The sequence below is a fragment of the Petromyzon marinus genome, chromosome 40, assembly GCF_048934315.1.
Source record: "Petromyzon marinus isolate PM22_M1 ecotype Great Lakes invasive population chromosome 40, UKy_Petmar_22M1.pri1.0, whole genome shotgun sequence".
Classification (NCBI taxonomy): domain Eukaryota; kingdom Metazoa; phylum Chordata; class Hyperoartia; order Petromyzontiformes; family Petromyzontidae; genus Petromyzon; species Petromyzon marinus.
The window spans coordinates 7,681,703-7,708,079 of NC_133706.1; the positions used below are offsets into that span (position 1 = coordinate 7,681,703).

General features: G+C 45.6%; 1 protein-coding gene across 3 annotated transcripts in view; it reads right to left on the reverse strand.

Annotated features, from left to right (window-relative positions):
• LOC116950754 (leucine-rich repeat and immunoglobulin-like domain-containing nogo receptor-interacting protein 2) overlaps positions 1-20,904 on the reverse strand; it is a 110,638-nt gene extending 89,734 nt beyond the window's left edge. For all 3 annotated transcript variants that reach the window (XM_032968781.2, XM_032968782.2, XM_032968783.2), the window contains exon 1: positions 20,618-20,904. The gene's annotated coding sequence lies outside the window, so the exon portion shown is untranslated. The remainder of the gene's footprint in view (positions 1-20,617) is intronic.
• Between the last annotated feature and the right edge of the window lie 5,473 nt (positions 20,905-26,377).

Here is a 26,377-nt window from a genome sequence, read left to right on the forward strand (position 1 = left end):
CTACGATCGTATTTTCGACTGGCACATATCCACCCTGACCAATTGACCACCCGCGCCCAGTGCAGTATCTCCTACAGCCCGCGAGACCTAAATGTGGGATCTCTGTCTGTGTGTCGTGTGACCTACAAGACTTCACTCCTACAGCCTGCGAGACCTAAATGTGGGATCTCTGTCTGTGTGTCGTGTGATCTACAAGACTTCACTCCTACAGCCTGCGAGACCTAAATGTGGGATCTTTGTCTGTGTGTCGTGTGACCTTCAAGACTTCACTCCTACAGCCTGTATCCATGTGTGGTGTAACTGGAAATGGTATGTAGCCTTCATTTCTTGCACGTGCGCTCATTTATAAAGCACAGCGAAGCATTGCCCCATGCTTAAAGCAGCTTCGTGCTTTAGTTTTGCCCAGTGACCTCTTTGTGCACGATGCTGTAAAAGTCATTCACCATGTACGTTCACGTCATCAAACCTTTTACATGTCCGCCTACACCCCAGTCCCATCAGTGAATCAGATCCGTGACATTGTACTGCAACTGGGATGCAGAGAGCTCAGGGCTCAGTGACCATCACCTCACGGCCACTTTCGAATTGCAACGCGAAAGACATTATAGGAGATATCAGGGAGTGCTCAACAAAATCCACGTATGGACAAGGCGATGAAAGAGAAAGAGAGTGGGGATTGCGTATTATTCATCATCCATGCCAAAGACACCACCAAAGCAAATATTATTTGATTTCTTTGTAAAATCACATGACTGGGCTAATACCGTCAACTCTGGTTGTTGAAGCCTGTATTCGAACCCAGGTGCTGTGCAGTGCCTGCTCAGTGCTCGTTTTTCACAGCGTAAGAAGTTGTCCGCGCGCCTCTCGGCCACGTCTAGGCAAAAGGTGCCGCTCACCGGTCGGAACTTGAGCGGAGTGGGAATTGAGTCGGCACAAGCGTAAGAAGCTCGTCGGAAGCAAAACACACACACACGATGAGCGTCTTGGCTCTTGCATGGCGAAATGAAAAGCGCACGTGGTCGGTGGCCAACAGAATTGAATGCAAAGCCAATAGATTTTGAGAGAAGGCGACCGGACGATACACTATGTAACACGATTTTTGTTCCTGGGTAGTAAGTGTTATTTTCTATTTGCTCATGCCTCAAAAGTATAGAAAATGGTTATTATTCCCCACAAACTTTGCTTTTGTGACCAGGACTTTCTGTACTTTTGAGGCATAAGCAATTAGAAAATAACACTTACTACCCAGGAACATTTTTTTTTTTGTTGGTGCTATCAAAGGGACAAAAAAAAACTGCCGTGATTCATTCCACTACTCCAGCTCTAATCGGCAGCGCCTCCTCTCACCCCCGCAACACTGCTGCGAGTGGCCGCCTGCCCACTTGTGCCTGACCTCGTCGCAGAGGCCCCCGCTGCCACATCACCCTTTGGGGTCCTGCGCGGAATATATTTTTTAAGCCTCCTCTCGGCACGCGGCCACCGAACAAGTCGTGTCTGCGTCGTTCAGTGTCTCGTCGCGTTGAGTCGCCGGCACGCGAACCCCTTGTATGAACAACACAAGGCCGTAGCCATGGAGTCAACATTGGGGGGGAGGGACCAAATCTTCCAGGGGGTCTGGGGGTCCCCCCCCCCCAGAAAAAAATATCTAAATTTGAAAACTCATTTCCTGCCTAAAATATTTTTAAAATCACTAACACATAGGATGGATCTTCTTTGGTTCTTTCGGTAAAGTCACGTAGAATGAGAATAAAATAATAAATTGATAAAATAAAATAACACAATAATATTCTCACGACGTTTCGGCCACAACACAAGTGGCCTTCATCAGGTGAATGGACGAGACTGTCTGATGAAGGCCGCTTGTGTTGTGGCCGAAACGTCGTGAGAATATTATTGTGTTATTTTATTTTATCAATTTATTATTTTATTCTCATTCTACGTGACCTTACCGAAAGAACCAAAGAAGATGAATCCTTGCAGTCACGAAAGCTTTAAATCGAAACATAGGATGGACTTTTTATTTATTTTATATAATAATGTCTAATAGTATATTGTATTACAATGCTCTATTTTTTTCTTTTTTTTCCTTTTCTTGTTTCATTGTATGTAATGGCAGAGATTAGGGATTAATAAAGTACAACCATAACCACAATCATATAAACATAAATATATTTAGTAATAGGTTTTACCCTTTTAACTTTTAATTGGGGGGGACATTTTGAGCATATTAAAATATTGGGGGGAATGTGTCCTCCCCAATATATTATAATTACGTCCTTGGAACAAAATACTCGGTCTGGTGTCTTTTTCGTGGGTGTATGCGTGTATGTGTGCCGAACTTCGTTCGCACCGTACGTAGACAACCGTGCTAACCCGAGGTGCGGGAGCTATTTCTCGAAATGCGTTTACACGTGCGGACACTTTGTTTGCCTACTTGACTGTGTTGCGCCCACTCTGCTGCAAGCCCTGCTCACGTCCCCTGCTCGAGGAATCGTCGGCACCAGAGGGCGCGTCGGACAGCCCATCCTCCCGAGGCATATTTTGGCCTACTCTTCCAACGCTGGCCAGACGTGGCTCGGAGGCATCCACACTTCGCCGCACCGCATGCAGCTTGTTGATCAACTACGGTGCGTTGAACCCGTTCGTGCTGCTGCGTGGACAGAGGCGATGGGGGAGGAGGAGGAGGGGCGTTAGAAACTTGCACCACTGTTTCATCCGATTTTTTCCCCACGAAAAAATCCTTCAAATGGCCTTTTTATATCGTAATACACTCGGAGTCCCACATTTTCACGCGGGCGTTAGAACTCCGAACCAATCCTTTGGATGGCCCAGATGTGAGCAATTGTCATAAATTGGCTGTATCCGTTCTCGTCTTATTTTTCATTCGCGTGAAATCTCGTTCGAAGAACAATTGTAACGTTCAGCAAACAAATTGCACGAATGGTATTTAACCGAATCCTAGAGACGCGTGATTCTATGCACGCGTAATGAGTTTAAGCATTGATCTAAATCAACGAGTCGATTAACTGTTACAAGCCTGGTATTTTGTTTTCGTCGAGACAGCTCACGCTAATCACTTCGGACATGAATTAACCAAGCAGCTAAGGGAATAGAACTGGCAACCTGTGGGCAACCTGAATGCCCGTTCCGAAAAGGAAACGTGTTTATTTGCTTTGCAATCCCATCCCTAGACATCTGCTGTACTTGGTGCGGGGCTGTGCGGCTTACTCACTCGGCAGACTTTCAGGGCAGATTTATCCTCATTTTAACTCGCACAGCTCAGCAGCTCAGGGTCTTGTGTGGGCTGCAGCTTTGCGGTCTTAGCTGTATCAGGGCAGCCTTATCCCAAGATGCACAGCCTGGCAGGCAGTGTTGCACCGATGCAACTACGATGACCAAAGAACGATAGCAGCACTATCTGCGCCTCTCAGTCAGTCCAACCAACACCGCCTTCAATTCACTACGCGCGCGACACGACAGAACTCTGCGCATCCGTACGTACGTAGACGCATTCGCACATTCAAACGTGCACGCGCGCTGGTCGCGCGCGCAATGCATTATCTAATCGAGAGATGGCCAGACGGCCGCTGATGACAGAAGACCAGACGGCACCCGACCCCGTTTTTCCGTGGGATAATCTTCCCGAGGCAATTTCCCGGCCACGCGTTTTGGTCGAATTTCAATACGGCCGGAGCGCGAGGCTCGGCGGGCCCGACTTAAACTCCGACCACTCGCACCTGCCCCGGCGGTTGTGGTTAACCGCGGAGGGTACACACGAACGCGCTCCGATTAATTATTCTTGAGCGGGCTCTGTGCAAAAACAAGCATCTCCCCGACCGCCACCGCCCCCCGCCAACAGCAACATAAAAAGTCATCGAGCTGGAATAACTTTCCGTTGGGATCTGACGGAAGATTACGCAGCGTGATTTATCCAGCGGCAGCACCTTTCCGTTCTGCTGCTTATTATTTCGACATTCGGCAGCCACGCAGTCGCGACGCAAGCCGGCATTCGCGGGGCACCTGGCAAAGCCACGATACCCCTGACAACACGAAACATCAACAACAACCACCTTTCGCCACTAAGTGGCGGTGACTTCACCACTGTGCTTGCGCCAGGTTAAGCGCCTCGGTTAAGGCGCTGTATAAATTACGCCAAGATAAGGTGTGCACTTTAAGGCCACGTAAAATGTCGAACGCTCGCTGGCAGGAGGTCACGGGACAGACCTAGGTGCCATGTGTTGACTGACTGCGATGACTCGCAGATGGACCACCTGTTTCCCCTACTGCGCCAACGTGCTGTGTTTTAGCTCACAACAACGCTCCGCTCGTTGTTGTGAGCATTGCTCATCTGCCCTCCGCTGTTGTTGGAAGGCGACTGCATCCAACTACCCAGTGGCGTCCTTCACGAGCCTCCTCCACAGATGCCGATCTTTATACCGCTGGTATCCGTCATTGGCAAGTACACTCCACTACATATCCTCTCATATGACATAATTTCATTTCTTCTTTAGCCCATGCCGCGGCTGTTTAGCCCCCTCTATCTGGCCGAACAAAAGCTGTTTGGGCATGCGGTTGCTGGGGCATGTGGGCTACTGTACATGACCCAGCCAACGCAGCCTTACCTGCCGAAGAAGCTCAACGATGGGTCTGTGTCCAGATCTTGCAAGGATTTGTGAGCCCCTCACACAATCCAGCCTGGTTAAACCCAGGATGGCTAGTAGATAGGCCAGCCTGAATGTTTCCATTAGGGGGTTCCACGTTTCGCAAGCATAGATAAGGGAGGGCATGATTGTGGCCGAGAAGATCCGAAGCTTCATGAGGAGCGACAGACCAGGTATCTTCTGCACACACAGCATTATGCAGCCGATGCAAAGAAAACGCCGCTCGACTGATTTAGAGTGCTGTTAACATGGAGTTGGTGAAAAGCACACTGTCCAGGTACGAAAACCTCACCACTCGCTCCACAGTGTAGCAGTTAGCGTGCTGCACTACAAACCCGACGACCCGAGTTCGATTCCCGCTCACGGCCAATTCCAGTTACGATTATTTGAACCGGTCCTGGGCCTCCCCTAGGTCGATTCAGTCTCAAATGAGTACCTGGTGCGATGTGTAAACATCGACATTCGGGAGACAAAGGCGGTCGGGCGTGATGCTGCCCACCCACCCCCTCGTGTACCGTGCCCGCTTTCATAGGTGCTTGCTGACCACACTTGCCCCAACAGTGTGTTGAGTCTATACGGGGGATCTTTGTCGTCTTTGTATTGGCCAGCATGTAGCTCGTCTGAAGCAGAAGGGAGCTTACAATTTTGAGATGGGTCAGGGTTAACTCAACTCATCCTGACAGTAATCAGCATAATCATAACCTACTGGCACAGAAGTCAGCAGCAGCTCTTTATGATTATTTTCGGCCTCGCTATAATAACGTGGAATTTCTAACAAAGGCTCAGAATCATCCATGAGAACGAGCACGATTAAATGGTTGTTTAATATATCGTAATTGTTTCTTTGCACATGATATGTTAATTATATGTATGTATATATATTTATCACTTCCAGGGAGCTTCCAGACTGCAATTTCTCCATATTCACTGCATTTTCATAAACTATTTTGCCTTTTGTTATCCTCCTCTAAAACTGACAAAAATTTAATGATGAGCATTCCCGCTCAACCCATCCTCGATACGTTCAATAATCCAGCAAGCATGGCCTTTAAGGGATGCACTGACACGATTCAAACATTGCGTTTGATCACTTATTTAGCGCGATTCCTGAACGCTGACATTTTCCGAAGACATCAATCGTTTTTCTCCCGACGATGGGTTTTTTTTGGAGGGGGGGGGGGGGGCTGGCCCACAACTTAAAACAAAAATAAAAAAAATCATCGTACAATTTACCCACCGCGGAAGAAAAAAAATCAGCCTGAATGTGTCAAAATCTCATCAGGCCTCGAGAAGGTCGACAGGCTCGAGCCGTGTTAGTGCGTGGAAGGGGCGTCTCGGCCTGGGAATGGCATGCGTGTCGCAGGTGTCAAGCCACGGGGTTTGCCTCGAAATGCCAGGACTGGAGCGCTGCCTCATCGTGCATGTGCGTGATTTTTCTCCAGCCACTCCGGCTTCCTGCCACGTGAAGCCAAACACTCGATGAATGAATGGTAGAGGCCTAACACCCCAATGGGGATCTCGACTGACGATGAGTGCTGAGATTCAGCGAGCCTTTTCCGGGTAAAATAATCGGCATTATTAGGACTGTTAGCACTGTCAAGCACATCGCCGACGGGTGCGCCATCCGTGCACACCCCTGGTGGTATCGCTGCAATCCATACAGCGTCGACTGCCGCCTTGTATTTGCTGAAGGACCTCGACATTCAACTATGCCATCTATACAAAATGTTGCTTACATGTCATACTAAATAAGGCAAATGTTCGCAGTCGTAATGATGTCGTGGTCTAAAGTTGAGTACACTTAACTCACAATCCACTGGTTTCCGGTTCGATTCGATCTCCTGGCAAATTTCTCAAATTCCACCACCGCCTCTGTCCACCCAGAAGTATAAACGGGTACTCCACAGTTAGTCGCTTGGCAGTTTACATGTGGTGGGGTCAAGCATGGGTACTTCCGAGACATACGGCCAGTGTGGAAGATTAGGCCAAATACACTCTTAGAGTGTCTCTCTGGATGTCCTTCTAGTGGTGGCTCTTCTACCAGCAGTGTGATAAAAAAATAAAATTTGTCAAGGCGTTTTTTTTTCTGTTTACCCACTCACAGCTTAAAGGAGGCGACCTGCGCTGAACTTGTGTAATGGTACAGTATGTTCATTCAATTAGTGGCATCCCAAACTCTCACGGTGGTGCTAATGTATGTTTTATGCTATTTGCGAGCTTGCACAGCTTTACATTTTATGCTAATTCCTTTGTCAAAGCGTTTTTTTTTCTGTTTACCCACTCACAGCTTAAAGGAGGCGACCTGCGCTTGACTTTTTTCACTCCAACGCTGTCCTCCGGACAGGTTGGTCCCTTCACCTGATGAAGGCCACTTGTGTTGTGGCCGAAACGTCGTAATTTTTGTTTATTTTGTTTACCTACGTGACTTTACCGAATAGAACCAAAGAGAATTGGGCTGCACTTCTAATTATTCCTCATTAAAATGCTTTTATGTTTTTTTTTTGTCTTTCCCATTGCGGATATTAATCAATATACTCACAATTATCATGGCTACACCTTTAACACTGTTTCATATTGTTTGCTCGAAACGACAATAGATTCTGACATTCCACTGATATTTCTAAACCCTGAGAGGAGAGGAAATAAAAATCCATCCAACATTTGTCTTGCGTTTGATGCGATTGCAATAACTTGCACTTACATTCAAAAGGAAGCCATAAATATATAAAATGGGACTCGCTGAATTGCCTACTTCTGTATTACCCTTTCATAACAAGTCTCATTTGACTGTGCCACACACGTAACCCGGGGTCGTTTTAAATGTCACGGCACCGCTGCACCAACTGAGACGTTTCCTTTTTGTGCAGAGTTTTTCACAAACAGGGAAGAGAAGAAAACCGACTCGCGTGTCAAAGTGTTTCATTTTAACAATGAATGACATTTTTTTTTTTTGCAATCAAAGCTCTGGCTTCTACGGAACTGATATTATTGTGTCCAATGGGCCAGGGGACAAAGTCATCTTTTTTTGGTTGTAAATGTTTTGACAATAACATTTGAATCACCGCTTCTGGCAGTCGAGCAAAAGACAACAGTGAAATCTGTCACGTGATTCGATGGAGCGATCGGTTCATTAATCAGCAGCCGTTGCCTTTCTGGCGACGTTTTTCTCCATATATAGTAACAGTGGTTTGTCCTACGTATGTTCGGTCCCCTGTCATAGGAATTTTGAATTTCCACCACTATCACAGAGAGAGATGAGCGTGATCGCAAATGCCAGGGAGGTTGCAGTGAGCGTCCCAAGTGGTCTGTAAAGCAGCAAGGATAATCAGATATTCACATCCGATTATCCAACGATACACCGCCATGTAGTTGGCAGAGATTACGATGGCATGGGGAGGTATTGATTCAGCAGTGGATTGTTAATGATAATAATTTTTATTTTATAGAGCGTCATTCATCCAACTGCATCGTATAACGCTTCTCATCAACTAGCCGGTCCCTTACACGGATGATCCAAAAACAAAGCCCCACTAATTGGCAACTAAAAAACAAAAAGATGAACACATAAACAACGAGACAAAACATATAGTTAGCGAGTGTTCTCGTGAGTGTCCTAGTTAGTGCGTGTACTAATGAGTGTACTGGTTAGTGTAATAGTGAGTAACCCACTGGTAATGAAGGCGCTCTGTCTCTATGAGTATCTCTACTAGCAGGGAGTGGTAGCGTAGCGGTTAGTGTGCTGCGCTACGAACCCAGCGATCCGGGTCTGATTCCCGCTCACTGGCCAACACCAGTGACGATTATCTGAACTGGTCCTCGACCTCCGCTAGGTCGACTCAGCCTCAAATGAGTACCTGTTGCGGTGTGTAAACATCGCCACTGGGGATACAAAGGCGGTCGGGCGTGGTGCTGGCCACCCACCCCCTCGTGTACCGTTCCGGCCTTCATAGGTGCTCGCTAATAGCACTTGCCCTTAAAGTTTATTAAGGCTATACGGGGGATCTTTGTCTTTATCTCTACTTGTGAGTGTACTTGTGAGTGAGTTTACTAGTTAATGATTTCATTTTTTAGGAGCGTCATTCATGCAATTGCATCCCACAACGCTGCACATCAATTATCCATTCCCCCCTCAAAAAAAGAATACGTAAATAACGAGAGGGGAAAAAAACAAGTAACAAGAAAATAATCATCGCAGCGAAAATGAATAATGATATAGCAATTGTAGGAGCGGTGGTGCAGCAATGAAAGCAATGTGCTACAAACCCAGTGACCTCTGTTTGATTCCCAGCCATCGCTAATATAATTGATGAGTTGTATCAGAACAAGGCCTATGCTTCACCTGCACCAACCTGCACTGACCAGGTTGGTGAAGTATGGTCAAATAATCCTATTGATGAACTTGGGGAGGCGCTTATCCAGCAGTGGATTGGCAAATATTTGCAATGTATATATTTTTTACTTTCAATTTCAATTGTGCTACAAGCCTCACGTTGTAAAAAGTGTACGTCTACAGTGTATTCTGAACAATGTGTTAAAGCAGCGCACAACCTCGAATAATAATAATAATATGGTCTCTGATAGAATAAACTTTGAGTCACACTTGTGGTCTCTTCTGTTGTCTGTTATTCACATTCAATGTCACACGCCACCTGTAATGAGCGACTTTGGCATGGTAATCAGGATGACATTGCAATTCGCAGAATGGGAATGTGCCGAATAAAGTGATCTGCCAAATAACATACGATGAGCCTATATTGCAAGGTGATTTGTGGCTGCATAGTACCATGGTGCTATCACATTGGACGTTAACAACATGGGACCTTTTTGTACTGTTCGCGTTTTGGCGTTCTCTGGTCTGACACTGGTGAGACTAGGCCCTAACGAAGGCTGTCTCTGGTGCAGACCACAAGTGCTGTGTGTGGTTAATGCAGACGAGATTCATTGCAAAATGTTTCTATTCGGTGTTTGAACATCTTGCCAGAAAGGGTAAAACCTCTTCTTATTTTTCATACATTGGACTTTGTTTCCCAGAGACCGTTGCTTTGTTGTGCACGACATGGCAGTTGAAACAATGGGGCCCCTTTCTTAAAATTCCACAGCCCCCTCCACTTTCGTCCACCCTGCAATATCAATGGGTACCACCACAGTTAGCTGATAGACCTGTGGTGGGTGAAAGGTATAAGTGCAGTATCCCCTCGCTATTCGCAACAGATATCTACCACATCATTCTCTCCGAGCATCGCGTTTTCTCATCACTTTCTTTCTCTCTCCGCCTCCCGATGCAGTCATGCAGAGTTCCAGATGCGATTCGTGGATAGCCAAAATCGCAGATAGCAAGTGTGTGTATAACAAGGGAAAACTGGACTCTCACCTATTCCAAGATTTCTGGCCAATGTGGAAGAATAGGCCAAAAAACGGTCTCTCGAGGAGCTCCCTGTAATATTAAATTACAGGGCTGCACAGGATGCACAACAATAGCGAGAGGTCAACTACCTCACCTGGTATACAGGAGGTCGTGGATTCGATCCTGACCCTTACTTCTGCTGTATATTTGGAGTTTGCATGTTATCCCCGTGGTCATATAGATTTTTCTCAGTCCTCCAGTTTTTTCCCTTCACATTTAGAAACATGCCTTTAGAGAATTTGGCTGCTATACATTTCAACATGATAAGCCACTTAATTTGGCTATCATTTGTGGCCAGGTCGCTTCTGAAGGAGAGCTATATAGCTCAGTGGGCCTTACCCAGTAAAACAAATGCTTCAGTTTTAACCTTTACCAAGAGCGACTGGGCAGTGACCACAGAACTCTCAACATTTGAATATACACTGTAATCATACGAGGCCGAAATCCAAATTAAAACCCAGACTCGGAGACCGATGTGTTACTCTGACATAGTACTTAGCCCTGCTGATGCGTAGCATCTGTGGAAAAAAATGGGCGCATGATAAATCAACTGATGCTTTGCTCAGGGTCTCTTTTGTGAACTTTTCTGGCGTGTATCACGGAGAAAAAAAAAATCACATCTCCAAGAACGTGAACAAACATCACAGGTAATGACTTTCCTTTGAAATTGCTTTGATATTAGGGGTATCCCCTTCTAGGCTTTGCCGTTTGATGAAAAACCTCGGAGCTCGCGTCAATACTCGTGAAATATGTAAATATCTCTTTTACGTGCATTCCCTGTATCTATATTTTAGCAAGCGAGTGTGACTGGGTGTGTATAAATATGTAACGTGCAGTGGTGACGCAGTGTTTAGCGCACCGCATTATGAACCCAAACCTTACCCGAGTTGGATTTCCGGCCATGGCTAATATCAGTGCCGAGTGATATCCGTGTAAAGTCCTGGGTGCGCACCCCCATCCATTCGTCAGCATGCGATGACCGACAAGGTGAAGAAGTACGGGTGATACATCTTCCATAACCGACATGGTGCAGGGAAGCCTCTGAACCAATCCTGGGCCTCTCCCCTAGGCTGATGCAAGCCTTCAAATGCGTGCCCCGGTGCTGCTGCACCTTTGTGCACCGTGCTGAGATAAAGAGGTGTTTGCTAACAACACTTGGCCCCAAAAGACTGCGAGTATAATTATGGGATCTTTAGCAGAGGGATACAAAGCAAGTCATCCCTACTGGGATAATAACATTACTACGACAGAAGTCATGCAATGGACAGACTCGTCCCTGTCTTGTAAATGTGGAATTTCCACTGCTTGCTTCGGGCCCAGCAAGGAAGATGGGCATCGCCCCCGTGCTCATCCGAGTTGAAACCATCGTTGATTCACGAATCAAACGCCGCATCTTGTAAAATCATAAAGATGGGGCCTTGAAATAACTCAATGTTAGCGGTGCAACCATTGTAATGTCTTGATTCGTTAACTTTATGGGAAGAGCCAGCGGAAGGGGTGTCTAGAATGCTGCTGTTTGACATTCCACACACAATAACTCCCATGAAGCAACCCGTCAAGACAGCATTTCTGAATTATTGCCAACGGAAATGCTGTCCCTCACCTATTGTAAAGCCTATTTAAATCATGTGTGGATTTACACTCTCACCTTTAGATTCCCCCCTTCTATGCACAAGAGAAGATACCATCAAAAGTTGCGAATTGTAATTTATTACACCTGGAGAATTGCACATTCCCGTCCCTTAAATATTGACATGGCTGTTAATTTGTTATTCGTCGCGAAGGTCCACATAGCGATTTCCTCCAGCGTTTCATAATATAGTCCAGCCCATTAAAACGGCGGTAATGTATTTTCTACGTTTCAATTTAAACCGCGCTCCCACTCCCGTGCTCTTTCAGTGCTCGGGCGCCGAATGAATTAAGGGGAGAAAAAAAATCAGTGTCTTCCAATTCCTCCCCATTTAAGCTTATCTCGCTCCACAATCTGTGCCCTACATTCGTAACCTTATTTTTTTTTCCCTCATGAATTTTGAGTTTAACCGCTTTGGCGAGGAGAAAAAAATATATTTATTGCTTCTTGCCAGATATTGTGAGCGTTATATATTTTTTTGCGGTGGCTGTTAAATTGCCGAACCTGTTAAGCAAAGCTTAGGTCACGTGCATTCGTGGGAGAGTGCATGTCAATCTATAAGGCGTAGATATGTATGCACTGTAGGTAATTAGGCGGTGAATTTACCCGATTGCAATGATTTCATTTGAATGAAATTGGTTTATCATTTTTTTGTCATTATCAAAGCATGCTCGTCAATAGTTATTATGCTGTGGTAAGATGGATTGCTACCATTTATATGTGGATTTGTTTTCTTCCAAACTGGTTTAGGGCTACCAATGAAGAGATGAGCACCTTCTAATGATCGTTTGAGTAGGAAGACACTTACGAAATTAGTTTTTTCCCCTGCACTAATTATTCCAGCCATGCTTACAAGGTCACGTCACAAGATGGGGAATCCAACTGGAAATCTCACTAAAGTAAAAACTAAACAAATCTATTTTATTTTCAGCGTTGACCTGCCCACACATGACAGATCATCTAAGTGGCTTATTACGTGAGCATTTAAAGCCGCAGCCATAATCACCTAAAACCGGAGGAACCCGGAGAACAATAAATGTGACCATGGGAGAGAACATGCAGACTCTAGGCATCATTAGGGTCGGGATCGAACCCACGACTTCCTGCGTACCATGCGAGAGAGATAACATCACGATCGCTGAAGAGATCTGTTACTGAACTTCTCCCAAAAAATCCGTCAAATGGCCCGCTTCGTCCTTTTCATAAAATAATGAACAATAAACTAAACTTTTTTTTTCCAGGAAAGGCCCACGGAGCTACAATAGCTCTTCTTCAGAAGCGACCTGGCCACAAATGATAGACAAATTAAGTGGCTTATCATATGGAAATCTATCGCAAACAAATACTAGAAACGCACGTTTCTAAATTTGGAGGTAAAAACCGGAGGACTCGGAGAAAATTCCACACGACCATGGGGAGAGAGACACGCACACTCCAAATATTCAGCAGGCGTCAGGGTCGAGATCGAACCCATGACCTCTTGTATACCAAGAGAGGTAGTTAACATCTCACCACCATGGCGTTTATTTTAATGGTAAAATATTACAGTTGTAGTGGGAAATCAATTTCTATCCAAAATTGTGCTTCATTACATAAAAAAAATCCATAGCAAAAGGCATACAATTATTGTATTGCATGCAAAGTGATAAATGCAATATTTATTGTGATAGAATCCTGGCCCAGCATGTTGCAAAATTGTGCACATCTATAACAAATGTTTGCAATAACAACTTACACACCATCAATTTTTATAGCCTTTGGTTTTATTTGACCATATTTTAGAAAGTGAAATGTATACAAAAAGCTGGCTGAAGAAGAGGAAATAAGTAAAAACATTTAATTAAAATAACTGTAGCATACGTATCAAGGCAAATATAATGGAAAGAGGAAACACTTACAACATATTTGCGTTGCATAAAGTAGCATAAATACTTGAAATATTTCTAAAATAACATGGTGTTTGGACCAAACATATCTGAAGGTTAATTCAAGTGGAAGAAGCCCTACTTGTTAAATAACTGCAGGGAACCGGTCAACAATCGGTCTCCTCTTGGGGTTGTGAAAATTTGTTGATTTTGATCCAAATATTGCCCTCTCCAATGCATTTGAGTTATCAAGAAGAGACCCGAGAAGGCTGGGTGGCTCAAAAGTGTCAAGAGTGCAGAGCCAGCACATTTTTAATTTCGGGGGTTGAGACCATACATTTCCCAACGGTTAAACAATGTCTCTCGAACGCAGCTGGTTTCATAACTCTATCGTCGCATCCAAAGAACAAGCCCGCCCTGCATGGATATTGCAGAAAACGACATAGGCCAAACTGAGGTTAATATTCTGGTAATAATGCCACCGCTCTTCGGCCATTACCATTGCCATCATACCTACTCGTGACGTCACACCACATCGACCAGCCCCCCTCATTAATAGTCATGAGCAGGTGACGTCCTCCAAATGGGCACTCCACTCACCCCTCCTCATTAATAATCATGAGTGGGTGACGTCACTCAATATGGAGTACCCCCCCCTCACTAATAATCATGTGCAAGTGACGTCACTCCACATCGAACAGCCCCCCACATTAATAATCATGAGCAGGTGACGTCACTCAACATGGAGCACCCTCCCCCCTCAATAATCATGAGCAGGTGACGTGACTCCACATCGAACAGCCCCCCTTATTAATAATCATTAGAATGTGACGTCCTCCAAATGGACACCCCCCCCCCCCATTCACAATAATTAGCGGGTGACGTCACTCCACATGGGGGGGGGGCGAGGCGCCTCCTCCCCCCTCCTCGGCGTCAACTTACAACCCTCACTACAAAGGCAGAACCCTCACGTCACGTGATCTCCGTAACGCTGTTGAGACATCAAAGTAAAAAAGGACGTCGTGATGAACAAGGGATTATAACCTTCAAATGAAATAGGTCTGTGTCACCGCGCCCTTACAAATTGCACACGAATTGATGCAATTAATATCACGTCGCGGTCTGCCTTTCGCTTGCAAGTATCATATGTACCGCAATACACCCATCCTTGGACGGGCAAAAGGCTAGCACCAGCCTCCAAGTGGGTATTTCTCTTCCCGTGGAGTGCAATTTTGCTTCGTGGAGTTTCCCACTTGAGGTCATCTGTAATTGGTCAAATTTAGCCATTTTTTTACTGTACGGCCAGCACACAAACCTATGTCGCCGGGTTCACAGTGCAGTCCGCTAAACACCTCTGCTGCACCTCACAAACACCCACATAGATATACGCTCATTCATACGCACGTACACGACATGTGCACGCGCGCACATACATGCTCATCCATATAGACACATGCATACACGCCCACACATGCACAACAATTGCCCGAGTAGTTTTAGAGACTATTTAAATGCGTCACGCGATGCTGGAGGATGGTGAAAGAGAGGGGGATAGCACTACTTCTACCAAACTGATTTAATCTGAGTTGGATTCCCAGAATTCTGCTGTATTAAATCTTGACTTAAAGCTTTCGTGACTGCAGGAATTCATATTCTGTGGGTCTTTCGGTAAAGCCACGTAGATAGAAAAAATAACTAAAAAAATCTAAATCACGACGTTTCGATCGCAACACAAGCAATCGTCTTCAGGTGCTGTATTTTGTAAGATGCCTGGACCCAGACACAACTGGCTGTTGATTGGGCTCACACCATGCTGATGGTAAAAATGGGCATGATTGATAGCGCAAACACTTGCCTTGCTAGGTGGTGTTCTACATAAAGAAGGTAAGTGGCAATGAATACATGAGAAACTCGCAGGAGGCTTACGGTAGTGTTATTCTGAACCCGCATATGTCTCTGCTGTCAGCACTTCTGATGATGGAATGTAGCTCTGCCCTATAACAGATGCTGGTCGCGCAGAGGCAATAAAGTTGTGGAAATATAGACACAAAATTCACACACACACGCACACCAACAAGAAGATCGCTCACCGAGTCTTACTGACTGCCGGAGCAAGCGCTGTTAGTGAGCTCCCATTAGGGTCAGTAAAGCACACGAGGGGATAAACCCCGCCTAGCATGCCGATGTGAACACACAGTGGAGGATATTTGGGGGCGCTGCCGTGGTGGAAGCAGTCGGCGCAACTGGACTCTTGCACTCCAGAGGTCTCTGGTTCGATCACCCGACACGGCAGGTGAGACAATGGTCAAGGACTTCGTAAATCTTCACCCATCGACGCCTCTCCCCGCAGAAAAAAAAAAATGAGTACACAACGGCTCGTCTTTTGGCAGGCTGTTTGTGGTGGGATAAACTGTCGGTACTCCCTAACCTCGCGCAAGTTGTCTGGCTATCGTGGAAGAGTAGGCCAAAATACCCTCGAGGGACTCTACAGTGCCTCCTCTGTTCGAGGTTCTTCCACCAGAAATGGCATGAGTGAGCAATCGCAGCGCCGCACCTTTGCCTGTTTTTTAACCGGGTGCAGGACACATCGGGAAGGTTAGAGACATGCTCCACCGCTCATCACCGATGTGAGCCGTGGCCGAATAGATTTCAAGGCACCATGTTCACAGCACAGTGCCGTTAACCACCGCATCGCCATTCCCCAAGCACACAAAGACAACGATCCCCCCGTGTAACCTTTTGAGGCGGATGGGTGCAGGTGCTTTCAGCGAGCACCAAGGGGACACATTGTCGCGAGCACCACAGCCATCAGCCTTTGTCTCCCCAGTCATGCGTTTTACACACGGCACCAGGCGCACATTTTAAGGCTGGGCTAACGTACAGTAGATCCATGACAGATTCGTACGGCACTCCCCAGTGATGTTAGCCATGGCAGATAATCAAATTCAATCCACCAGATTCATAGCGCAGTGTGTTAACTACTGCATCACCGTTCCCCAACCACAAATATCTCCCGTAAGGTCGTAGCAGACTTTCTGCACTCATTTGAGGCTGAGTCAACCTAGGGGAGGCCCAGGACCGGTGCAACTAATTGTCACAGGTGTTAGGAATGAGCGGAAATGGAACTCGGGTGGCTGGGTTCATAGTGCAGCGTGCCGACCACTACGCCACCGCTCCCCAAACACACACTCTTATGCACGCACACACAAAAAACAAGCAGCAATGGAGCAGTAAACATTGGATCGTTCAGCTTGTCCTCTGCTGAGCCTGACACAGGATTAGGTGCTAAAGTACAATGATCTCTCCAAGCACTGCAATGATATCGTATTTGGCTCTGCACTTACCAAAGGGAATCAGCGGGGTGTAAGAGTTGATAGCAATTTGTAGGTATAATACGCACCCATAAAATGTCAGCTTTGCATCGATCCACTGCTGGATGAAGGCCTCTCCACACTGTTATTCTCGGCGGTTGTTTGATCGCACTTCACCACACTGATCAGTGCCAGTCAGTTCGGTTATTACTCGCCAATTATGTAAAACCGTGGCCAAGAATCAAACGCACTTCGCCGGGTTCAGATCACAGTGCGCTAACCGCTGCGACACAACACTCCACTCTCATCCTAATGAATGCTAAAGGAATCCACTTACCAGTTATGAATGTTAATACAGTCCACAGAAATGCCGGACCGGTGGAGTGATGACCACTTCGCTATGGCAGGGGGCCACTTCATTCATAACCATAATTCTCACACAACCCCGAGGAAGCCGTTATCTGTGCCGCACGTAGATTTGTCTGGCAATGCGCGTGCGTCATTTGACGATTACGCGGGTGACCCTCGCGCGGGCGTGAAAAGCGACAGCAAAATTCAGATTCCGGCCGTGTTAAGGTGGCAGCAATATATGGCTCGCAATGATCAAGCTGCCGCAATGCACGTTTGGTTGCGCAATCATCAAGCTCTCTTCAGGACACGGCTGCGTTCAAGGGGGCGGGAGATTTGCTTATCCGCCATGGCTAGCATCACTTGCGGAGTGGCGTACGAATCTGCCATGGATCTACCGTGGGTCAACCCAGATGCATAAAAACTTTCTGCAGCAGCGAAGAGTCTAACAACACAAGCTAACAACCGGGATGGAGCAGTGGCACAGTGGTTAGCGTCACTGTGCCGTGACCACAGCGAACCGGAATTGGATTCCCGAGCACGGCTTTCATCAGTGGCCGAGCAGTCTCTGAAGCAGTCCTGCGTCCTCCAAGCCCAGAACCCCCAACCACCCTCACCCCCATTCACCAACCTGCACCGACCAGCGTGGTGAAGTATGGTCAAACCTGCACTGACCAGCGTGTTGAAGTATGGTCATACAACCTGCGCTGACCAGTGTGGTGAAGTATGGTCAAACAACCTGCGCTGACCAGCGTGGTGAAGTATGGTCATACAACTCGCACGACCGACATAGCATGAGAAGGCCTTCATCCAGCGGTGGATTGGTACTGGACTTGCCTATTAATACGTCTACCCCGACATAGACGTGTAATTAAAGTGTGTCCTGTGTGGGTTTAAGTGGTGAGAAAACCCCATTAGCATGTTGTGGATTCTGTAATCACACGTTATAAGGCTGTGGAATTTGTCAATAACGTCATCAATTTGTCGTGCTATGAAGAGGGAATATATGATATATTTTAACTTCTAAGTTTTTTGAGCACGCTCCTTTTGTGAGGGCACCACCGCAAACAATTGAAACAATCGTCAAGGATTTTTTTTTAGCCCACGTTTGAACGTAATCAAAAGAATAATGGCAATCAGCACTCAGGCAACTGCAGACCTTAGTTGACTTACAATGTGTTTTTCGCCACAAAAGTTGCGTGAGTATAAATGTGTCGTGAACCCGCCACCACCCGACACAGCCAATGAGTCAAGGTTTGTCACGTCAACGAAACGTGCCAATTAGTTACTACTTCGCATTTAGACTAACGCGATCTAACCCTAAAAAAAGAAAACCTTTATTATGAATAACATTGGTCTCGGATGCTTACGTGTATAACTGACGTTGCGTAACCCTCTCCATCTATTCCATCGCACTTGCGTTGGTGATGGCATATACTGCTGAGATAATGGACAAAAACTAAAAGGTCCAATAGGCCCTAACAACGGCCGTGACTCGTGGTTTATTGTCGAACATTAACTCTTGTTTTCTCGACCAATACCCTGCTGCACTGCCGGAATGTTAAAGGCCAGTAAAGTGTGCCTCTAATTTTATGGGCTACTTATTCCAGACCGTAATTATTGTTAAAAGCTTTTTTCCATCAGTTTTTGTTTTATTCTTTCTACCAGCGTGTAGAACCCCCCACCCCACCCCACCCCTCGCACATCTCTGCCCAATTATTAATGTCGAAGCGATGCTTTCCAAAGCGATGGCGCATTGAAAGTTAATCAGCCGTTTTAATGGATTTTTATATAATGAAGGTACCGGGAAGTCAATCAGTTGTATTTTTTTCGTGTATTTTTAAAAGAAGCAATAACAAAAGTTGACCGTGTCGTGTAGAATGAGAAAGAATATGAATTGAAATGGTCACGAGAGCTGAAAGGAGGAGAGTGAGCTAGGAAGAGGGGCAGCGTGGTCCGAGACTGGACGAGAGGCACAGAGAACCGGTGAACGAGCGCTAATCAAGGGAATCGTTATTGACGTTTGGTGGGTGGGTGGGAGAGCAAAGTAAAAATGGGCCTTGGTAGAACACACACCGCTGAGATAGGATGATAAGTGACAGACACGGGCACTTGCAGGGCTGTCGGCTGAGGCAGCAGAGATGCATGGTGAAAACTGCAGGACCACGGCAGATTGCGATGGAGCGGGCAGGCCTTCATCCAGCAGCGGATATAGACAATGACTGATGATTAAAGGGTCGATGGTGGAGAAATCATGATTAATACGACAACGATAATGACCACTTGAATCCGTCTGCAAATGCTCGAAATCAGCCTGCCTCCTTTGATGTATAATTGTAGTGTCACGCAACTTCATGACAATTATTACATGAAACAATCATTTACAAAAACCGTGATTCATTCCGTCAGCCATATCACATCACATTTAAACGTAAATTATAATAATAATAGTGTGTGTATATACGTATAGAGTAGTTACACACGGACAAGTGTCTACATTAGTGTGTCTGTGTAAGTTAAATAATTTAAGAGTGGCGTTGAGCCGCAGTGCGCGCTGTGCCGGCCACTGGGTAACATCCGTGGCGTGCGAGCGAGATCACCACAATTATTTGAGACCGAGTTGACCTAGGGGAGGCCCAGGACTCGTTTATATAATCACCACTGGTGTTGGCCGTGAGTGGGAAACAAACTCGGGTTGCTGTGTTCGTAACCGCTCGTTAACCAGGTGAGGCCCACTGAGCTCCTATACAGCTCTTTTTCACAAATGATAGCTCAACGAAGTGGCTTATCATGTGGACATTTATAAAAGCCAAATACTCTAAACGCGTGATGTTGATTCTAAATGTGAAGGGAAAAACCGGAGGAGCCGTACAAAAATCCACGTGAGCACGGGGACAACATGCAAACTCCAAATATACAGGCGCCCCACTTGAATATATACATTCGCACCCCATATGCAGTGAATGAACATACCACTGCCACTTTCAATACATGCTTATCCCCGTCATCATTGAATATAAACAAGTTCAATGTTAATACGTATTAACATACATATGAAAATTCTGTATATACAGTATATTCTTCCACGATTAAGACTCGTACATTGACGCTACAGACCCGTAAATAAGTATACATTTTATCCAGAAATGTAACAATTATATTTGATCGACATACCAGTCCCGATAGTGAGTGATCTTTATTTAACGAAGTCAAAGCCCTTGGAGACAGCAGGTCGCTTTTACAGGTGGGACATGGATATTAAGCGCGCAGATTAACAGAGCTGCAAAGGAAGTCGAATTAAGGGAATTACAGCACAGCCGAGCAAAACACCATACGTGCAATTCAACAACGAAGCGTCGACACAAATGTGTGCAGTGTAAACGTTTCATGCGTGTCACCTGTCTGGATGAAGTGGTTCAGATCCGCCCTTGCTTGCCGGAATTACCAGCCGACGAACGGGGAAACTTTCTGCGTGGATGACGGCATCGCTTCCTCCCGTCGGAGCGTACTTAGGAGTGGCAACGGTCCCATTTCCGAGCGCCTCCGTCGCGCGTGGATTTTTTGTTGTTGCCCCGCTCTCTTCCTTCCGCCTGGCAAAGGGGACCTTCGACAGGCGGATTCCGCAGCGTGTCAGAATCCCACTCTGCACCTTTCCCTTTCACACCGTCTCCCTCCCTCGCTCGCTTCTCTCCCCCCCCCCTGTACCTCCCTCCCTCCACCACCACCGCCGCTGCTAACCACACAGCCCAAGAGAACATAGGCGGGATTGTGTGTGTGCATGTGCGCGCCACAGGGGTTGGCGAATGGAGGACTGGCGTGGCTGGGATTAAATTATCTTGCGCGCTGGTTTTACGAGTGACGTTCCTGTTGGTGGTGGCAAATATGAATGGCACTGCACAGGAATTACATTAAATAAGCACGCCGTACGTGCATAGTGGAATTGATTTCGGAAATAATATCGTCTCGAGAGACGGATTGCGTTCGTCACGTTTTTTTTTGTAAGGCGGCAGATGCCACACTTAATCCGAATCGTGCTAATTTAAAGTAATTGATAATTGCAAAAAAATACCCTCTTTATTTAGGAGTAATTTTTCTGTTTATTAATAGCCTAGTGTCACGAGTTTTTGTTGTTGTTCTGCATGTAAGATGAATGCCACGTCTGGAATTTAATCTGTATACATATGTATACTGATCAGTTTAACACGTCGTACTCAGATTGTAAATGTTGTGCCTGGGCTCTCCAACACAGCGGTGTGCTGTACTAGTGACGAATTGGCCACGTTCTGTTTGGGTGGTGGCGGGTTTTAACGACACATTTATATATTTACGCGATCTAACCCAAAAAAACCTCTATTATGGATGTATACTGATGTTAATATTCATCGAGCAGTTGAATTGACGATGACCATGCATTATTCACACGCATTGCATATTTATAATGCATAAACATATTTGACCACTACATTAAAGCAACATATTTCCAAAACTAAATAAAGTGCCCTTCATATCAAGGGAAAAGTTCAGGTAAATTCATTGTTCATATTAACTAATGAATTAATAATACTCACACTTCAATTGGAATAAGAACGTATTACTCATAATTGGGTATGCATATTTTTCAATATACATTCTACAGTGCTTATCATAAGGTGTTGCATTACCTCGGCTTATTTTCTATACATAAATAATATAAATAGACGTATTATTTTTGGCATCACCGTGTCACTGGTTTCACGATTGAGGCCGCTACATTCAATGTATAATTGATCCAGTGTTTCTACCTCATCCCTCCGATCTCTCTCTCTGTCTCTGGGTCATCCCAGTTTTGAAACAGCAGTGGGGACGAATGCCCGAAGATTAATTCTGCCCTTGCAAACATTTGGAGTGTGCTATTCCTGACATTAATCAAATATGTATTATTTATTTACTTATTACAATCACGCTTGCTGAGCAGGGCCCAACAGCCCAAAATGTCAAGTGGCCAGCAACAAATAGCACTGCTGAAGGTGCCATAGAATGAAAGTAATTTGTTTATTGTATTAAGCGAGGTTATAAAGATGTGGGGCGGGGGGGGGGGGACACGGTGATGGGAAGGAATTTACAAAATCGAGCAGTGTAATGAAGGAAACAACAGAAGTGTTGTGACCTGCAGTGTGGTGGCTGGACTCGGAGACGAGATGTTAACTACCTCGCCTGGTATACAGGAGGTCGTTGGTTCGATCACCACACTGACGTCTGCATGTTTGGAGTTTACGTGTTTCTCTCTCTCCCCGTGGTTGCGTGGATTTTTCTCCGTGCCCTCCGGTTTTTTTCCCTCCACATTTTAGAAACACGCAGTTAGGGTATTTGGCTGCTATAAATTTCCATGTGATTCGCCACTTCGTTGAGACATCAGTTGTGATGGCGTCGCTCCTGGAAGAAAAAGAGAAAAAAACTATATAGCTCAATGGGCCTTACCCGGTAAAATAAAAATTGTTTAGTTTCGTGTGAGCGAGATGAAAGCCACTATGGTTAACCCGAGTCCTCGGCATGGCTGGAGGAAGCGATGAGTGAAGTTTTTTGGAAGTGCAACCAGGGCTAGTGACAACAAAAGAGGAATAATGAGGTGACTGACCAGCATCGGAAATAAAATATAAACATTGAGCACAAGAGCATCGTGGAATCAGCAGCGGGCCACTCCTGCATCTCGCATTCAAAAGATGAATGCCCTTACAGCTGCCAGCGAGAGCCGCTCGGCAGATACTTTGGACCTCTGCAACAAGACAGACGCTTCACTGAAAATCTGATAAGCACCCCGCGATCGGCATATCTCGGCGGCAGACGAGGCCGTCAACCGCGAGTTGCTGCAGGAGCAGCTCCGGTGGTCACACGGCCTGCCCGAGTGAGTTAAGGCGGCCTTACCTGGGCGGGGGGTGGGAGGGGCATCTCCACTGTGGAAGCTGGGAGGTGTTCGACCAGCGAATGTCCCCCCACCCCCCCTCCCCCCCCCCCGCTGGTTATTTGTCGCATTGTTTGAGGGCATTTGTGAAGCTCTTCCCGACGGCTGCCACCTTCTTCTTTCACTGCAGACCAAACCCGGGGAATTCTCAATCACCGCGCGTCCGAATTGCACGGTTGGCTATGTACGGTGCGAGCGGAGCTCAACATACGTGCATACGTAGAATCAGCCTCGGTCTATGAAAAATAAGCCGTGCAGTTCACTTTGTAAAGATTCAACAACACACAACCCGGTACCGGATGTCGATACAAATCAATTCCCGCCACCCGAATACAGATATCAATTTCTGAACTGTCCGGGTCAAACAAGTGGCAACGCTATTATTCTTCGTCGTCATCGTGCATAAGAGGAGTTATACTGCACTGTCCCGCAAATACATTCATTCAACACTGCGGCTGGCTCGGTACTGAACCGAATGTGCGTGCGCGACTGTGGATGTGACCTGTGAACCATTTTCTCTATTTTTACCAGGTAAGGCCTACTGAGCTACTTAGCTCTTTTTCAGAAGCGACCTGGCCATCACAAATGACACCCTCAACGAAGTGGCTCACCGTGAGGAAAGTTACAGCAGCCAAATACGCAGCACTTACTGTTGTAGAATAATAAAAACCGCAGACTTAAAAATGGCATCATTTTGGCCGAATATATTGGACTCTCCTCTCATCTAAAAAAATGTTGGGGTTGACCGCGTCCTCTCTAAGTGCTACCCCTGCCTTCAGTGGCACCGTGACCCCCTGCCTGAGAAGAAGATCATCGCCCTGGGGTCAACGATCATTTCAAGCCTAGAGTGTGCCCCCCCTCCTCCCCTCCATTTGGCTTGCTACCTGTGACGTTCAAAGAAAATGGGATTTGTCATGGGAATGAGAATATCTCAAAGTACCGGAATGGGACAACACTCCATGCAAATCCATTGTAGAGTGGCGTATTGTGAGACAAACAGGGGGTATTCATGTTCTGGGGAGCCTACGCTGATTTCAGCAGGACCGCTATCTCAACAAGAACAAAGCAGAGCAGGTTGCAACCAGCACCCAATATATAACGGCATGGATACTAATACAGCGCAGCACCCAAAGACAATTTTGATCGTTGCCGAGTTTGTCTCTTGTGCTACTGATACCCTTGGCCGGGCGAGAAAATGCAAGGGAGTGTCTCTTCGGCCCAATATGCAAACAAGGTAATAACACCGAACATTAACACCATCCATCGGACTCAGTTCCATTTCAGTTCAGTTCAATTTATTTGGTAGAGCCCTGTGAGCCATTCGGCTCTTGAATCGGGTGCAACTGCAACAAACAAAATCAAAAACATGAACAAGAAAACATCTTAAAGTGTCTATGTGACTATGCAAACAGAAAATCAAGGAAAAAAAACATCAAAATATTCCTGAAAAAGCACCGTACACCAACGCTGTGTGCAAAAATCCCAGTGGGATGCAAGTCAAACAACAACAACCACAAGAAAACTTAGATTAAGGCCGTCAGTCTGACTCCGTACTACAACAAAACAAACATGTCCAAACAAAAAAACGTTTTCGAAATCACCCAAAAATAAAGCCATAATTGCAACGTAACAGTGATCATAGGGACTGTGACCGAATTGTTTACAATAAACTACAAAAATAACATGTAACACCAAATCCTAGAGCCATAGCTGGCTGCATGAGTTACTCAACAACAACAGAAGCATCAGTCGGAGTATCAAATTTTTCAATGCACCTTTAAGATTAGCATGCTAAATAAAAATACAGATATTACTTTGCAGCGTCATCAGGAGCGAAACATTTTATTTTATTTTATGCCAATGAATAGCAGTGGCAGCTAGGGGTATACAACTCCTCTAGAGCAGTTTTGAGAGAAGATCTCGTTGGTAGCGATTCAAGTTGCAGTTTATTGGCAATTGCATTCCAGACCATGGGGGCATCAATAGCAAAGGCCCTTCCTCCAGTTGTTGTACGGCAATAAAGAATGTGAAGCTGGTAAATGAGCGAAGACCCGAGGTCAAATTTGTTCTTTGAAACAGAGAGGAGATCCAGCAGGTAGTCTGCAGATTTTTTTGTCATTACATCGTGAATAAATAAGATCTGGTGCACAAGCCGTCGAACATTAAGGGATGTTAAGTTTGACCCAATGTAGAGATCACAGTGGTGAGTCCTATATGGGCAGTTCAATGTAAATCTTAAGGCCGAGTGATAGAAGAAATCAAGCTTCTTCAGTACAGTACTTGGGGCTGATTTACACACGATGTCACAGTATTCAAGTAGAGGCAGTATGGTAGCTTTTATCAATTCCAAACGGAACATTGGGGGGAAGCAGTGCTTGTGTCGATACAGAAAACCATTTTTTATGTTTGTCTTTTTACCAATATAATCATTGTGATCTTCAAAATTCAGTTTAGAATCCAGGATGACCCCAAGATACTTATAGATCTTGACTTGCTCTATTTGATAATTATTTAAGGAATGTAATTTGTGAAAAAATAACTTCCCGCTTTAGTCCTGGTGAGAAGCAAAGCACCTTGGTTTTGGAGGTATTCAGGACTAGTTTAAGAGCAACTAGCTGATGTTGTAATTTGTTGAAATCACCCTGTAGCTTAGCAATCACGTCATCTGGAGAGCGGCCAGCAGTAATCAGTATCATGTCATCTGCAAAAAAAATTACCCTGGAATGATCCAGGTCAGTGCCCAAGTCATTGTCATGAAGAGAGAACAAAAGGGGGCCGAGGATGGAAGCCTGTGGAACCCCTTTTATTATCTTAACAATGTTTGACTTCCAACCATCTGTGAATGCAGTTTGGGTGCGAGAAAAGAGGTAATTTTTTACCATTTTACTGTGTTTTCGGAAAAACCGAGGCAACTTAGTTTACTAAGCAGGGTGTTGTGGTCTACTGTATCAAAAGCTTTGGACAGGTCAAGAAAAAGACAGGCACAGTACTGCTTATTATCAAGGCTACTGTAAATTTGATTCAGAGTCTAATGCAGCAGATGTGGTGCTTATTTTTTTCGGAACCCAGATTGTTTTAGATGTAATAGATTGTTGGTGGACAGGAAACTGCTAATTTGGTAGTACAATAATTTTTCAAAAAATTTCATCAATGGGGACAAAATTGAGATAGGTCGGTAGTTATTGGGATCATCTTTAGGGCCCCCTTTGTGAAGTGGACG